Below are 12,498 nucleotides of genomic sequence, written 5' to 3'. Positions count from 1 at the left end.
CTACTCCTACTGTCTAGTAAGTTTGAGGTTGGATTTTGGAGAATTTATTGTTTGTCAATTTCAATTGTCAAATTGTCATACAAATTTGTATTTTAGGTGTGTATTTTCAATTTAGGCCTAAGTTACAAGAACTACTACAGTTTAAAGAACCATTTTTGTCATCACAAAATTGAAAGGTGTAACTTATTGACATGGACATGGTCATTAGAATATTAACGTTTCAAGCAAATTCAAATTAGTTTCTGGTAGCCTTTAAAATAAATTGGGGGTACAGTTTCCTGGACTTCGCTAATATCGATTGACACTATCAAATTGAAAATATTAATTAATAATCATCATTTAAAATATATCAATTTTAAAATTAAACTGCACTTACGTCCTACACTATAATTCGAATAAATATATCGATCAATAAATCGATTATTTCATTCAATATATCAAGTTTGGTTAGTAAAGTTAACCTAACCTAACTTAGCTAACCGAATGAATCGATACATCAAATAGGCCTAGTCTATCCATTAGTTGCATACTGCGCTTTTAGGCCTAATAAAAAATTAGAAAATTATGACTATTACCTAGTTTTAATATAACTTCCGGTACTAGACTATTGATCGATTTCGAGCAACAAGTGCACCAGTATTTTTATATTTTTATTTTTATAAGATGCTGACAAAGTATAAAGTTTTTCGTATGACAGTTTTAGTTTACCAATTGAGTTTTTAGCATTTTATAGCATAGCCTATGTACGTATTTGATACTCTCAGCAGCTGGAGTAGTGTGATTTTTTCTTTGATTATTGTGGCTTTATGTGACAGGTGGAGGTGGATGGCTATAACTTACAAGGTTACATGGTAGGCTACACATTAAATTCATAATGATTTGCCTATTTCGGTAGACTGGCTTTTTCGTAGGACTACGCTTCATTGCTCTTTACAATTTCAAGAGATCTATTGTTCAAGGCGTTAATGGGCAACTAACCTAAGTTTATCGCCATTCTACCGCATTATAACCCACCCTACAGGGCCCGGATTTTGTAGGTAGCAAATGCGCAACTAACCTACCGCCAGGGCAACGGCCATCAAAACATTTTTATGTGTGATAATAAACCTTGTAGGTTAGTCTAAACTTAGTTGATACTACTAACAAAATAACTTAGCCATCTTAAAGACATCAAGTAATTAAGTAGGCCCATTTTATTGGTCGTTGAATAATCTGACTACTAAATAACTGATTATAAATATCTGATTACTGAGTTGTGCTCTTTGTAGACTTCGTCTGAGACACATTAACTCACGGTAGCCTATATAGGCTACTTGATCAATAGCGATATAGGCCTATTATCACAGTCACATTTTTTATGCGTAGCCTATCAAATATATAGGCTCTATCACAGACGTTAAAATAAATAATAAGTATAGTTGTGCAGTTAAATAGATCAGGGGTAATAGTACTTGTTGTAATATGTAGTTCTACTTCATCAAATCCATTTCAATGCATCAAGCAAAAGAGCTGTAACCCCATGAATAGCCTAGGCTAGTCTAATAATATTTTAAGACATTTTTATTTTATGATATTAAAAACATTAGGCTACACTAAGCTAATGAAATCTTCCCATAAACTTAGCCTACTCGGCTTTTAATTTTTGCTTCGATTTTGACTGCCCTACCCGTCAATGAGGTTAAGGGTATTAGGCCTAACCTATACAAAAACCTGCCTTAATCTGAATGGGAAAACATTATTATTTGCAGATGATACAACGATGCTGTCCAGAACCTTTAGGATTATTACAGTTGTGTGGCATTTGGATCATTGCCGGCCAATCTTAAAGGATCTTAAGCTACGTTTCCATTCCTGCAAATTTGTGCCGGCACAAATCTCCAAATTTGTAGGAATGGAAACATCCTGGCTCAAGTCGCGGCACAAATTTGTGCCCGCCAACTGCGCGACAAAACATGCGCCCGCAGGTCCTCCAAACTACCGCATGCTCATAAATGACAGGTAATCATAACCTCAAATTTCGTTGAGTCCGTTGGAGGAAATTTTCAAAGCCACTTTGTACGCGCAAATCTCTCATCAATTGATTAAATGCACCTTCCAATGCTCTTTTAGCCAAAAAACTTCTTATCCACTATCTAGGTAGTTTTCTTCTAAGTTCATTGTATGCACCAGCCATAATTAAAAAAACAGAGGCTGTTATGTCATCCATGGTGATTTGTAGAACACAATATAATCAAAATCAGCCACCGAACGTCACCACATCACAATAAAAGAGAACACTGCCTTGCCTGCCAGTTGTAGTCGCGGGACTTGTGCCTGGAATGGAAACAGCATGACAAACTACGTGCGACATGTGCCTCGTCATGGTCTCGACATGTGCCTCGACTTGTGCCTGCGACTTGTAGGAATGGAAATGTAGCTTAAGGGTACTCACGGCGTAGTGCTTGATATCCTGACCCTAGAAAAGATGACGTGCAGTCAGTGGTGGATCTAGAACAGTCACAAGGGGGGGGGGGGGACCAGGGTGTCTGAGAGGTTCGGGGGTACCCCCTCCCTCTCCAAAAATTTGTTTAAACTAAGTATCCGCCACTGGGGTGCAGGAGTACTATACCAGAAGAGCACAAAATATAGACTTTTCCTGCTTTCGTCTCAAACGTACCTAGGAAATAGCTATCCTCGTTCTACTATTAACTACAACTCATAACTGCCTACTCATTTGCAGGAGATGGATGCACCCTCCTTCAGAAGGCGCTGAAAGGAATACTAATTATAGGCCGCTGTACCCCGTAAAAGAACTTAAGGAAGAGCACCTAGTGAGATAAGTGTATGTCTGCCATATCATCCGTTAAACAGCCAGGTTTTTGAAGGTATAGTTTATTGTAAATATTATATATAGAGTTATTTATTAAATCACTTAATAATTTACTAGCTTCTGTGCCCGTGCTTCGCAACGAGAAGATGAACTATCCCGCCTAATCCAAACAGTTGTTAAGTAGTCCAAATTTATGAACAAAAGCCACCAAATGTTGGCCTACTGTATAAAAACAATTATGACCAACATTGTAATTGCCCTACTGTTTACGTTAAAATATATCAATAACATAATATTCATTTTCATATTTGAGTTGTTTTGTCTCGAGATCAATGAACCAACTATAAAAGGTATAAAATTACCTCAGTACTGCCAGATTGATCCTGTTTAGTCCTTATAGATTACGGGTTTTAAGGACTTAAGTCCTCATCATGAGATCTTGTACAAGAACATTTAACACTGTAACTTCGAAAGGGTCATCAAGAGTTTAAATGCGAAACACGGACATATACTATTTACAGTCATAGACGTTTTATGAACAAAACGAGTAGGCTTACTGACAAAAACTTACAATGTCCAACCCCAACCTTGTGCGCACAGTTGCAGATGAGGGTCATGACTGCGATGCGGAAGATGGTTGGGCAGTGGACTTTGTATAGCTCGGCTCCTTGTTCATCAGCTGTTCTTGTTTTTTTATTAGAGTATCATACAGAGCGTTAGACTGTAAACTGATTTTGTTGTTTAATAATGTGTTAGCTTGAATTTTGATTGTCTTATAAATTTCAAATTCTTCTAAAGCATCCATTCCTGTATATTGCTTTTACAATCAAAATAAACTATGCCATGGCTCGGTCCCCAGGTACTTATTTCAATTCAGGAAATTAAAGCCTTTACAACTATTATTCAACAAAAACTTCTTTGCACTAACTTGATCAGGGAAATATAGGCCTAGACAAAATATAAAAGGTTTAATTTACCTGTTGCTGATCCTGTTAACAGGGGCAGGCCAAGACCATAAAGCACTTCATCCAAAAATAAAATTATTGCGCACCCCATACAGTTGTTTTCTTGAAATTACAAGTTCAGGCGTCCGATAAAAGCCTGTAGCTTCCCAATTAGATCCTCCTCAGGAAGATATCTACCTCTTGCCACATTAACAAGAGTTATTCTTCTAGCAAGAAGAATAACTCTTGGTAATGTGGCAAGAGGTTAACATGTGTCTTTAACAAGCAATGAAAGCCCCTCAAAGATCGAGTTTGTGTCGCACGTTTGTAGGCGGAATAAACCAGTTAAAAACTTTTAGTTAAGGGTACCTATGGTAATTTATTGTAAAATAAGACCTTTTTATTTGAAACTACCAACTACACCAACCCGCATAATTTGGCACCCCTGAGTATTTTAAAATTGTGACTTTCTTTACCAAGATTAAAATGTTTGTTTCAGGAAGAAAGATGTAGCCCCAGCTCTGGACAAAAATATTATGGAGAAGGTTGGCCGCTGTACAGGGCAGCTATAGTTATTATTATATGTTGCCTTTTATTGTTATGTTCTGTTTTTATACTTTACCAATAAACCTTATATTTATCTATAGCAGTTAATTTTGTTAAAATTCTTACCAGTAAACTTCTCTGTAATTTGTAAAGAAAACGTGTAAAAATGATTATATATTTTATTTTGATCTTCTAACTATTTTGACAGTTTTATAGAAAAAATATTCTTTTTTTAGATATATTTTTTTTTTTTGTTCTTGTTCGTACATGTCTCAGATAACTATACATAAAGATAAAATGATATTTATATTATATATGCGAGTGACAATCTTAAGAAGCAAAGTTAATATATAGCTAGTAAAATAAAATAATGTTGGTGTTTAATGACTAATGAGTGTACTGTAAAAATGAAATAAGTAATTCAAAAGTTGAAACAAAAACTCTATTTAGCCAACCCAATAAAATCGCTCAAGAATTTTCCTCTGAATAAATGTTTGAACTTCATAGTCTAGAGGTGTTAGGTTAATGAGACATAAGACTGCTTAAGGGTGTTGTTCAACGTGTAATGAACAAAATTAAATTAAGAAAAACAACAAAAGTAAAGCAAAAGAAAACTTTGAAAAGGCAAAGATCAACAATAATAAGATAAATAAATTTACAACGTTATAATTTACAAGAAAAGAAAATCAATTAAAAATTTAAAAGAATGAGTTACTGACAAACTATATGACTTGTTTGTTTTACAAAACTTTAGTTATATATTTTATTCTTTTTACATACTGTTTATTGTCCCAGAAGCACACGCACCGATACACACACTCCGAAACTCTCGATCTTCTTGGTCCAGTGGCCCGTGGTGAACTCCTCGATTTGTTTCTTCAGGTCCTCCAGCCTCGTAAATCTATGTTGTAAACTTCTTGACATACGAGAACTACTTTAAGGACAATTTATACTAGGCGTACGCTCATTCTTCCCGTATTGGGGGCCTAAGACATTGAAAAAGGTTGTGCTGGTAAAAGCGACCAGAATACACAGTAAGACCGAAGACCCTAGTTGTTGCCGCACATAAAAATTATACTGGATATATAGCAGGTATGGATACAAAAATCATGGATGCTCAAGCAGTGTCTTGCACAGCAGATCATTTTGAGAATGCCAGAGGTCTTGGCACAGATGTGCTGAATGTCTGGCCCAAAGCCCAAACGCACATGGCGAGTCAATAAGAATCTGGGAAATAGTCAATATCCAGAGAATTTTGTTAATGCCAACAATTTTTAACTTATTCTTGGTGGAATCAACCATTATCTTTGGTCAAGTCTTAGCTAAGACATCATTAAGAGACTGAGACGGTGGTGTCATCCTGTAATTCAGCTACTAGGAGGTCACGAGTTGTGGATATTTATAGGCATGTACTGTGGATGTGATACTTCGTGGTTTGAATTAACGCCCTTACTACGACTATCCGCAGTACTATCCTGATAACTAGACCAATTTTTTTATACCAAGGAAAAATGTGGTTCGGATTCTACTATAAACTGTAGGTCCCTATAGTTTCCATTGGCCCAAAGTATGGGCTTTTAATTGACAGCTGTGTCTAAGGAATATGTCAGCAGTCACTAACAAGGATACAAAATCGTGCCACTCATCCATCCTACACTCATCTCCATGCATACTGGTACTTGGCTTAAAATACCTACTTTGTATGGTTGCCATTTCAAATTAAAGTATTAAGCCTAAGGCAAAATTACTCATAATCATAGAGGGAAGCAACTTTCCACAGATTTATATCGTCAGCGAACTAAGGGATCTTGATAACTCTCTTGATGTCTTTAAAGAATATGAACTGTACAACTAAAAATATCTGTAAATTTCTTTTGATGTTTTCATGATAAATATGCAATGCAATACAACAAAGTAACTTTTGAACTTTTGTAACATTAAAAATAGCTGTTAACAACAAATTTTTCGATAAAACTCTTTTCAAAAATCTGAAGGGCAGGTCCAGAATTGATGGCCTGTCAAGTCCGTAAATTGCATGTGCGATGTTGTTTAGTAAGTTAAACGCTAAATGATTATCAGTTAACTTAACTTATCCAATCAATAGTGTTATTAATACTTATGAAGTCAAACGGAACGGGGTGAAGCCCGTGGATAACAGCTAGCTGTCTAGTTGATATAAAACACGTTTTTGAAAATAATTCGATTGATGCTACCTATGCAAATGTTAGGCATTTATTTTATGAGTTATTTAACTTTTCATACAACAGATCTATGGAACATAACAATAAATTATTCTCTATAGCGCTCCTTTAGCGAAGCACGGGTATGGCGGCTAGCTATAGTAGTACGCTCTATTTCGCAACGGGTACACAAGTTCAGAATACATTTAATTGTTTGATGTAATAATTAAGTCAATAGCACAAAAGTAAACACATCCGATTTATTGTGCATCCTATGTTCAATTGTGTTTTGGATTTTGTCACATAACCTGAAAACCAGTCAAACGGTTTACATGGAAATTGTGGGAAATTTCGCTCTACAAGTGCCTGCTGCATCCCTGCATTTATCCCACTGAGCTAGATTTATCCAACAGTGTTGTCATATTGAGGGAGTAACACTAAATTCAGGGGCGTAATCTCGCTGAATAAAATTAAAAGTCTGTAGCAACACCTATTTCAAATTTTAAAGACAGCTTTGTCTGGAGCTCCGTTTTTATATATTCTACTACTGTATTTAACTTATGGATTTTATTTTGTACCTTTCATATGTGTTATATTTAGCTAATAATCTTAACATATAAAAGTAAAAGCTCTCACTCAAAAGTAAAAGCCCTCACTCAATATGATTCATTACTAATCCAACTTCCAGACTAGCTAGAACGTTGAAATTTGGTGTACTGATTCTTCAGGCATTAAATAGGAAAACTAAGTAGTTTTTATCCTGATCTGACTTTTGGGTTCCACCCAAGTGGTTCTGGAGTTTCCTTATTATAAGTAATATCTATATTATTAAAAGACTTTGTTGGATTTTGTGTGCAGCAAATCGACCCATAAGTTTGAATGTTTATAGGCATATTGGGTATCTATATATTAAATATAGATACCCAATATATTTAATAGGCAAACACGAATTTTGTGATGTATCCGTTTTGAAGCTGCTATGCATCCGATCACCACGTAGATAAATGCTTTCCATTGACCTACCTTTATATTGATTGGCATATCACTGACAAATGATCACTATGTATCTCAAAACATATATAAGACCTAGAATAATAAAATTTTGCATTGGGACGACAATCCATGTATATGGTGTAGATGTACAAAGTTGGGGGTTTTGCAAAGTTCTAAATTCAAGGGTGGTTTAGGGGATTAAATCTATTTAAGAAGAAATTCGAGTATGCAAGATATTATATTTTGGTCTGTAACTTATAAGCTACAATGCTTGGATCTTAAATCTTATGGAAGATCGGTAGTGTAGAATTAAATTATCCACAACTTTTGTATTTCAAGAGTGTTTTTCTATCTCAAACATATTTCGAGTAAAATAGGTTTACATTCAATTAAACTGTGAAAATTTGCTTGTTCCGCCACCTAAAAACTAGTCAGTGTCCGTACGTTTAACCATATGATTACCAATCTTTTATTTTATTAAATAGCATTATTTATTATATAATAATAATGCATAAATCAATAAAAGCTGTTAAAAACCTATCAAGTGTACTATCGCAAGTATAAGCTATCGACATTATTACATTTTAGGAGCTTGCTCCCGTAAACATTTGAAATCTTCTATTCTATAGCTTCAATTCAGTAGGTATAGGTTGTTATCATTAACCGGAACTGCTACACAATTTGTTGTAAAACGGGGATAGTTTTCGTTAAACGTTAATAGAGTCAATCTTCTTATATTTAAAAATAAATTTAACCGATTTTCATGATTGAGGTCTCAAATTGAAGGTGTGCACAGATTTCACTCTAAGCATCGGCATATATATTGATCTACTGTATTACTCGTCCAAAAACATATATTTAACTTTTTCGAATTCTTACTTCAATTTAAGATGCATTTCACCAGTTATAATTATATAATCCTACATATTTTGGTCTAAGAACCTTCAGTGAAATACCGGCTTTCATTTAAGCTATTAATTAGTTATCCAAATCGGACGGACTACAAGCAATACTGTTTGCAATGTGAACAACCAACATATAAATTATTTTTTTATAAGGGTTTTCTATGATTAAAAATCAATAGGTCCACTATTGTTTATGTTTTTTTCATGTTTTTGACGCAAAATAACTTAAGGTTAATTAAAGGTTTTAATTTGAGCTATTTATCGTTTGAATCAGTTAAAATCAAGATACTCAATAAAAATTTATAAATTTGATTATTGCTCAAATATGATTTTCATTTCAACGTTGTAGAGTAGCATGGGTCCTCTAGTAATTATTAAATGTACAGAAGGGACAACAAAATTCAAGAATAATATCAAATCAAGAGCATGCCGAGACAGTAACGGGGAACATCATATATACAGTATATCCTATATCATATATATCATAACATCATATATACAGTATATCCTATATCATATATCAGTACTTTTAATCCTACTTTAGACTATCTGAAATACTTTTCAATAAAGTTAGAGAAAACTAACTGTACCATTGGAAAATTTGGCTTGGAGTATGATTATGAATGAAAGGAGATATGAATACTTTAGTATTTTTGGTAAAAACATCATTCAGTTGTTCCAGAGAGGGTAGTTCCGTTCCGTAGTAAAGTCAGTGACAACTTCAGCAGGCTTATAGTAAAGAATAAAAGACGAAAAAGTATGTCGGGCGATGCCAACGGCAACAGCTAGTTAATTAATAAAATCTGACCCGTTAATACTGTAGATTTAGTTACAAGAGAAAGTAGCCTAGCAGTGACCAAGGGGCATGGAGAGAAACAGGTTCGCAAGATGATGGACTTAATATCGTATTTTATTATTTACAGTATTTCACCTATGAAAAGTTCTAACTAGATATTTTATACATATAATTTCCTTCGGCATTTATACTGCCTACTTTGTAGCCGTAAATATCGGAATTACCCACATTACCCTTGTATGGGAATGTTTATTGCTCCAGACTTTTGGGTTGGCAGCACTGTTCACCCCATAACAACTACTCCCTCCCCCAGAAACCTTGCAGCCAATGAGAGCAGTCGATGCCCCCACCACAAGAGCAAGAGGGCGTTCATTACCTCACCAAATTGAAAAGTAACCAACCTGACCGATTTCAATATCGGGCAGGTAGGTCCCTTCACCAGTTTGAAAGGTTACCTACTTGAAGGGATCCCAACTTCACAAGTAGGGTCACGGCCACCTTTAACTACCGGCCGCGGCATTGTAGAATTGGCAACGTCACAAGTGGTGTTGTTTTGTTGTTTAGTGACAGACGTTCCATAAGATAACATAGCAGACAGGTGAAATCAGCTCATTAATTCGCACTTTATTGATTTAAATTTAAATTTATGAACATAAATTTATTGAAATATTAAAAATGAAGCATACAGAATTGAAAACCAAAACAATATGAATTGAAAATCTATATCTGTACTTTTTAAGCGAAGTCAATATTGTCATAGTCCAGTAACCAATCTCTCGTAAATACACAAAATACCATTAGCTGCTTCCAAACAAAACAGCTGTTACAACACCACTTGCGACGTTGCCACTTCGAAGGTCACGGCCTTTAGTTAGAGGTGGCCATGGGCGTTACCACTTCGAGGTCACGGCCTGGAGTTAAAGGTGGCCGTGGTAGGGTTGTAACACGGCCATCTTTTAACCACGGTCACTTTGAACTTCAGGCCCTGGCCTGGTAGAATTGGCAACGTTGCAGTTAGGGTTGTTTAGTGTCAGACGCCCCATAAGATAACATGGCAGACAAGTGACATTCGCTCATTAATTAGCACTTTATTGATTTAAATTTAAATTTATGAACACAAATTTATTAAAATATTGGAAATAAAACATACAGCATTAAAAACCAAAACAATATGAATTGAAAATCTATATCTGTACATTTAAAGTGGAGTCAACATTTTCATAGTCCAGTAACCAAGCTTTCGTAAATACACAAATACCATTAGCTGCTTCCAAACAAAACAGCTGTTACAACCCTAGCGACGTTGCCACTTCGAAGGCCACGGCCTGGAGTAAAAGGCGGCCGTGGTTGTAACAGCTGTTTATTTTAGACAGCTAATAGTATTTGTGTATATATTTTAAGAATACAAAAGCTTGGTTACTGGCTATGGAAATATTGAATTCACCTTAAATGTACAAAAATATATTTTCAATTGAAATAATAATAACAACCTATGTATAGATTAGTTGTTGATGTAGGGAAGTCAGACGGGCCGTCCTTCGAAAAGTCTCTGTGGTGTCTCCAAACATGTAGCTACTGATGTCCCCAAGAGGTCCCAATGTGTCCCAATAAGACGAAGAAATCTTGCAAGAGGAGCATGTTAATCGTATTGGTCACTGAAGTGCGAAGTGCGGACTGCCAAGCAGATCTAGTAAACGGGTTCTAGAAGGCACACGGAGGCCCACTTGCAGAGTCGCCAGAAAACTGCCCCGCGGACAACTACCCCCTGGCAGGTTCCTACGTCATGAACTGTTCTTAACTAACCTAACCTAACGAAAAAAAACTTTGCTGTAACATTTCAAAAATTTTGTTTGATATAACACACACGCCTTTTCTGTTATCAAACGGAATTACTCGAATTAAAATTACCATGATAAATGTTAAATATGAAATCAGCTCTAATACATGCATCATATATTTTGCAAGGACAAGGAAAGAGGAGGCCGTGCAAGGAGGGGTAGTATATTCCAGTCGCGGACACGGCATCCATATTAGTTAGTTGGCAGATTTCGTGAGGTCACATTTCACATGACGTGAGGGGGGTGGTTTTCCAGGGGTTAGTATTCCGCACCCTCCCCCCATTTGAGCAAGTAAAGCAGGACAACAAATTTGGCAACTAAGAAGTTTGTGGACGAAAACAACGTCTGCAACCATGGCCACTGTTAACTCTCAATTCTATATGTTTTATTTTCAATCTTTTAATATTCATAAATTTAAATTTAAATTAATAATACCACGGCCGCCTTTAACTACAGGCCGCGGCCTGGTAGAATTGGCAACGTCGCAAGTGGTGTTGTTCAGAGACAGACGTCCCATAAGATAACATGGCAGACATTTGACATCAGCTCATTAATTCGCACTTTATTCATTTAAATTTAAATTTATGAACATAAATTTATTAAAATATCGAAAATAAAACATACAGAATTGAAAACCGAAACAATATGAATTAAAATATATATGTGTACATTTTTAACCGGAGTCAATATTGTCATAGTCTAGTAACCAATCTTTCGTAAACACACAAATACCAATTAGCTGCTTCCAAACAAAAACAGCTGTTACAACACCACTTGCGACGTTGCCAGTTCGAAGGCCGCGGCCTGTAAAGGCGGCCGTGACGCGAATGAGTTAATGTTATCTTAGGGGACGTCTGGCGCTAGAGAACACTACCATAGACAAACCAACACAAGTAGACTTCTCATCCCATTGTAAATTTTGAAGCTCGTTTTTCATGTCTAGTTCATGTACGCTACACTGGGCACTAGTGTCGACGAAATTTTGTTTCTATTATTTTAGGGTTAATTTCTTGATTTGTGCTTTACTGTTTGGTTAAATAACTAGGGGACAATTTATTGTTTATGATTAGATCGTATTATTTGGTTAAACGAGATTTTAAATGACTGTATTAACGGGAAACAAATTGTAAACAAAACACGACCTCTACTTAAACCGTACAGAACTAACAATAAAATTGTCTTCAGCTGTTCCATTAGGATGAGAAATCTACTAAGGCTGTGGTTTCCTAGACGCGTATTAGATGCGCTGCGTGTGCGCATCTAAGACGCAGCACACTTGTCTTATGGAGTTTCGTGTAAGCGGTTTCCAAGGCTGCGTATCTAATGCGCGCGCATCTAATACGCGCGCATCTAATACGCGCGCACCAATAGCTGCGTATTTGACCGACTGCTTTCGGAGCAGTCGAATCTGAGTTACGCTGCGTTTTAGACATGTCTTATGCAATGGATTCGGAAGTAAATGTTGTACAGAAGGCAAAATTCTCACA

At 35.9% G+C, this 12,498-nt stretch overlaps 1 long non-coding RNA gene across 1 annotated transcript; it reads left to right on the top strand.

Moving 5' to 3' along the window:
* Positions 1–9: 9 nt before the first annotated feature.
* Positions 10–4,354, top strand: LOC128983413 (uncharacterized). The gene is made up of 3 exons (XR_008489846.1): positions 10–96; positions 2,720–2,864; positions 4,253–4,354. It is a non-coding gene; the product is annotated as an uncharacterized LOC128983413 (long non-coding RNA).
* Positions 4,355–12,498: the final 8,144 nt, after the last annotated feature.

The sequence above is a fragment of the Macrosteles quadrilineatus genome, unplaced genomic scaffold (assembly GCF_028750875.1).
Source record: "Macrosteles quadrilineatus isolate MER2022 unplaced genomic scaffold, UCM_ALF_1.0 Scaffold_1__1_contigs__length_201487025, whole genome shotgun sequence".
NCBI classification, from domain to species: domain Eukaryota; kingdom Metazoa; phylum Arthropoda; class Insecta; order Hemiptera; family Cicadellidae; genus Macrosteles; species Macrosteles quadrilineatus.
Note: the sequence above shows the minus strand (reverse complement) of the source record. Positions and strands in the feature narration are given on the sequence as shown.